The sequence below is a fragment of the Adiantum capillus-veneris genome, chromosome 5 (assembly GCF_014529385.1).
Source record: "Adiantum capillus-veneris isolate H3 chromosome 5, ASM1452938v2, whole genome shotgun sequence".
NCBI lineage: Eukaryota > Viridiplantae > Streptophyta > Polypodiopsida > Polypodiales > Pteridaceae > Adiantum > Adiantum capillus-veneris.
The window spans coordinates 40,137,659-40,143,151 of NC_140935.1; the positions used below are offsets into that span (position 1 = coordinate 40,137,659).

General features: G+C 45.4%; 1 pseudogene; it reads right to left on the bottom strand.

Annotated features, from left to right (window-relative positions):
- Positions 1-433: 433 nt before the first annotated feature.
- LOC147457182 (caffeoylshikimate esterase pseudogene) lies at positions 434-1,690 on the bottom strand (annotated as a pseudogene).
- Between the last annotated feature and the right edge of the window lie 3,803 nt (positions 1,691-5,493).

Sequence of the window (5,493 nt, forward strand, 5' to 3'; positions counted from 1 at the left end):
GCAAAACTGCTCTTATTGAATCATAACCGGTGTTGAGATTAAACAAGGAGTAGTAAGCTCATCAATGGACATTGCCTTCTTGAAACTCAGGCCCACATCCACCATGCACATAATATGCTACGGATTCTCAACAGAAGATGTCAATTGACTCCTGAGTAAAATTGCAACCTCAAACCTTGCATGTGCTTTGGCAATCCACCAGCCAATCCCAAACAGCAACGCTTCCTTTCTTTCTTTGTTTACTCTTCCAACTTCTTTATCCCCTTTGCCCACTCTTCAGCAGACCTCTACCTCCACCACCCAATTCAAGAAGGATATACATCCTTTCTGCCTTAGAAGTTGGTCCCAATCAAGGCGAGCCGTCGTTGCAACTGACAAACCATCCACAGTGTTTGCATTGACTTGAATGACATTGATCGTATGCCTTTCAAAATTTGTGACAAGTTAAGCCTTTAGTTAAACATCAACCCCTGAGACACAGAGCAATAAGATCGGTACAACAACAATGGTCTGAACATGATGATGAAAAGCCATTGATACTATTCCCGCAAAAGAAACAGATTATAATGCAAATGCACGGGCACAAATGATGCCCACTCAATTTGACTCATAGAAACAATGGCAATCCATGACATCACTGAGGGACCGAGGTACGAGCATCAATCCACGCATGAATGTCCATGTACACACGCTCACTATTCTCCTTAAGCTCTGCTTGAAGAAGAGAGTGATAGAAGCCATCATACAGCTTTATGGTCTTGTCAGAGCTCTTGGCTTTGTCGTAAAGCATCTGGCTACCCTCATGTGCGGTACAAGTGTCACCAGTGCCATGCAACACCAAGAAAGGTGTCAAAACTTCCCCACACCTTTTCTCGAATATGTCACATAGAACCATGAGCTGACGCATAGTGCCAACCCGTGCAGGCAGCTTGTAGCGGCGTGGATTCATCCGTATGATCTTTGCCTTCTCTTGGTCATGGAAGACATTGCCCTGGATGTTGTTCTGAGGCATAACAGGCCATGTCTCTGCATACCCCAACAGGAGGCCATAAGCAAGGAGGCGAAGGCCGGACGGCCTTGCTGGCTCCGGTACTGAGAGAAATGGAGCACTGAAGATGGCACCATCCCATCCTTGTGGGTCTTGAAGGAGCATGAGGAAGGTGAGGCCACCCCCCATGGACTCACCAAACAGAAACTTCTTCTTCTGCGCGTATTCCGGGCCGTATTCCGGGCCGTCACGCACGCTCTTGTAGAAGAACAAGGCTGCTGAGGCTGTGGTTTGTATGTCCTCTATGTAGCCTGGGAGGCCGTCAGACTGGCCATGGCCTAGGAGATCAGCAGCGAATGTGGCGTATCCCCATTGCGCAAATGTGATGGGGATGCTCTGAAACATCCAGCTTGTATCACTGGCATAGCCATGCGTGAAAAAGACAAGAGCGCGAGGGGAAGATGTTTCTGATAAAGGGTGCCATGATTGGGTGAAGAGGCGTCCATAGGGCGTGTCTACGAACGCCTTTGTGTTGCGCACTCCTGCTGCAGCGTAGAATTCTTCTGCATCTGGAGTGCTACCCCAGAAATTCACCGGGGGCGATGAGGCTTGCTCCATTTCGTGTGTTCTGTGTGTGTGTGAGAGAGAGAGAGAGAGGGGGGGGAGAGAGCGTTGGAAACCTGGAGCTTGTAGCTGGCCACGCCAAATAGTCCATAAATGGGCGTGCCTAGGCCCTAGGGTAGAAATTAATACGGTCGTCCTGTGCGGTGTTGCAACACGGTGCATGCCCTCCAGTGTTCGGGAGAAATCATTTTTCCAAAACATACAAAATTCCATCCCTTGAATTTGCCAAGAGGAAATTTTAGAAAATTAACCTACTTTTTCAGGTTTTTACATTTTTTTTCTCTATTATGGGGCGGAATTTCTACTTTTCCCCTTGCCGTGAACCGGCATTTTGGAAATTGAAAACGGCACGATATTAAGCAGAGACACATTTTTCCCGAACACTAATGCCCTCAGCTATCTGCGTCACTAGGGTAAGAGCTGAGTTGTGCAGCGCTGCTATTACCAGGAAAAGTGCCGGGATTCTACTAACGCGTCTTGAAAACCAAGGGGTAAAGCGAAATCTTCGAGGATTTAACTTGCGCAGCCAGTATTTTGTCTGGCTCACCTGCAAATGGCAGTTGACATCCGCTACCCACGTCCTCCCGCTTCTTCTGTGCCATCTCTGGCTTGCCTTACGCTACGTGAAGTTCGCCATGAGTGTTGCAGAAGATTGAGCGCTACCATTTCACACATTGTGAGTGCGCATCTTCACGGGTGTGAGGATCATTACAAATACAGGGCTGCCTTTCCTCGAACAAAGGCAAATACACTTGTCAATGCAGCAACGTGAAGAAATGGGGACCTGCACAAACCAGGAGAAGCTTGGCAATTACTATATGTTTTTCCCTCCCTCGTTTGTATTGGGTTCTCCACACACACACACACACACACACACACACACACACACAAAGAGAGAGAGAGAGAGAGAGAGAGAGAGAGAGAGAGAGAGAGAGAGAGAGAGAGAGTTGTCCTCGTCTGCCGCATTGGGTTCTAAACAAGGAACACCAGAGAGAGAGAGACAACATAGGGTTCTAAACAAGGAAAGAGAGAGAGAGAGAGAGAGAGAGAGAGAGAGAGAGAGAGAGAGAGAGAGAGAGAGAGAGAGAGAGAGAGAGAGAGATTCGAATGGGAGCTGGTATCTTCAGACAGCTTATTCCAGTGTTAGAGTTCAGAGCTACTGATTCTCTCGGTAGTTCAATTAGTGAGAATTGAAACAGAATATTGGACTGAAATAGAGAACTGAACTGGAATGATAAACTGAAATGAAAGACACAACTGGAAGATTGGAAATGATATTTACAGATTCAGATTAATAGCTCAAGGATAATCAGTACAGTATCAACAGGCTTAAACTCAGATGAAGTCTGAGGATTGATTACAGGAATAAATGATTACAGGGTGAATCTAGAATCTAAGAGCTCGTAAACCAAAAGTGTTTAGAAAGACAAAAGCCAAAAGGCCAAGAAGCAGGGTTATAGTGTAGCAGGTCCTATTTATAGCGCTCAAGAGTTACTGTAGCAACTGCCTACGGTAATTACTGTCGATGTAGCTGTTCTTGCTTCTCGTTGGTCGGCCTTCTAAGAGGCAGTTCCTGCCTGAGGGACTGTCCTCGCCTTCTACATCCTTCCCTCCTTTCTTGAATTTTGGTATAATCCAAAATTTCTTTTGATTGGAAAATGACACCGAAACCCTGAACCCTAAACCCTTCTGGTTTTCTGAGTTGGCCGATGTTCCTCATGATAGTACTTTTTTGGTATTGCTAGCTTTATATCATAATTCATGCTTGTTGAGTGCTTGACAACCATATAGTTGTAATTCCAAGGGTATCCAACCAAGGAGATTCCAGTGCCTACTGAATGGTTGGAAAAATCCACGTTTGATTCTGAGATGGAACTACCCAGTATCCTTCCACTGAACCCGCTTCCTCTTTCCCTTCTTCTGTGTTGGTGCCTCAGAAGTCCCAGTGCCAGCATTGTCCTTCTGGATAAGTCTGTAAATGGCCTCCTGCTCAAGCTGATCCCGCCTTTCAGTGGACATCTCAAATTCATAAGGAGTGAGGGCGTTGTAGGTTTTGGTGTCTGGATCATATAAACTGCATTTGCCCTTTGTCAGACGGGTTCTTGCCAATTTATGACAATGCGAGGCTGTGTGGATCCATCCCTATGGGAGAGGCTGATTCGTCTTAATTCTAGCTTCAAAGAGAATCTCAACCATTTCTCTGTATTGTGGTCCCAGTCCTGGTTTGGCAGTGATATCCTTTTCAGGAATCTTGGAAGACTCCACAGTCAGTTGAAGTAACTGATTTGTGATCTTCGTTAATCCACGGAGATGGATCTTCCATTGTCCCATACAGAGTTTGATCTTTTGCATTTCTCCCTGCAGATCCATGACAGTATCCATTTTGAGGACATCATTGACCAATGATTGCCAGGCTTCTAGGCAGTTCAACCTCTTTGGCAGGTAATGCATAAAGGAGTAGTGGAGAATCAGGCATGAACTCCAAAAAATTGAGAACAACTTGGTTCTCCTGTTGCATCATCTTCCTAGTAATTCGGACCAGCTGAAAGAGTTTTCGGAGAGCAGTTTCCTGTTCTCCTACTGTCATTTGGGTTAGGGGTCCTTTACTGCTGGAAGACTGATCTTCAATGATAGCCTGCACCCTCTGATCCAAAACTCCTCTGGCAATTTGCATCTGAAGCAAGACTTCTTTAAGTTGAGTCCTAACCTCCTTCATACATCTGTATGTAGGTCTGTTTCCTAGTAGTATATCCAGTTCAAGAGCTATAGAGTGGCGATCTGCAGTGGACTGTCTCTGCCAATGTGGATTGATTGTCATATCATCAGAAGTCAGCATCCACTTAGGTACCCTTTCCAATAGCTGGATTTTGCTGGGATGCACAGGTAATTGACACAGATCTTGATCATGAAAGGCAGCTGACTTTCAGTGTTGAATCATTTCCATGGCTCCTACATACAGCCTTTGGAAGCGTTCCAGATTAGAGATAAGAGTGTCATCCTCCAAATACTTTCTAGTAATAGGAGCTTGCTGATGTCTTAATCTCTTGTTTAGTGTAATGAGCTGTAAGGAGTGTTGTTCATCAGCCTTAAAGGATACAGTCACAGCTTTGGCTTTTTCTTTGCTATCTGGAATGTATCGTGACTGGTGTATTGGAGGATCTCCAGTGTTGCCCTTAATGTGTTGGCCACTGCGTTGCTGTTGATCATCAGATTGTTGTGGTCATCCGACTGCTGGTCTGGCTGGTCTTTGTTGGGTTCACTGCCCCCTATGGGGCAGCTGATCCTCCAGCTCCAGAGCCTGAGGGTGGGGAAGGAGGAAAATCATCATCATCATCAGGTTTGTCCGTTGGCTTGTCCTCCCCTTTCTCATCCTGCTCTTCTTCTCGCTCAGACTCCTCGTCAGGATCATTTTGCTTATTGATATAATCCATGATGGCCTAATTTGATAAGATTGTGTTGTATTCAGAGAGCTTTTCTTGTAGATCACTCTGCATAGTCTCCATGAGTGCCTTCAAATCATCCATATTCAGAGTGACATTGCCTTGTGGATTCAGAATATCAGCAAGGTTATTATAGATATATCTCTATGTAAGGGAAGCCTTTAATGCAGTGTGGGTTGTCAGCAGCTCGTTGAAGTCTACAAGCTTTACTTGTAGCAGAGTCTGAAATCTATCAGCATCTCTTAAAGCTGCTACCTTGTCTTTATTTAATTGCTACCTTAGCACTGTTTTGTCACTCGGAGACTTTACTGGTACTGTCTCACTGGTTCTGGTACTGGTTGTACATGGAAGAGATTTAGAATGGCTGGGTCTGAAAGTCCCTGATCATCAGTACCCAGATTACCAGTAGCATCTCCTCTGCACGTCTCTTTTTCATTAGAA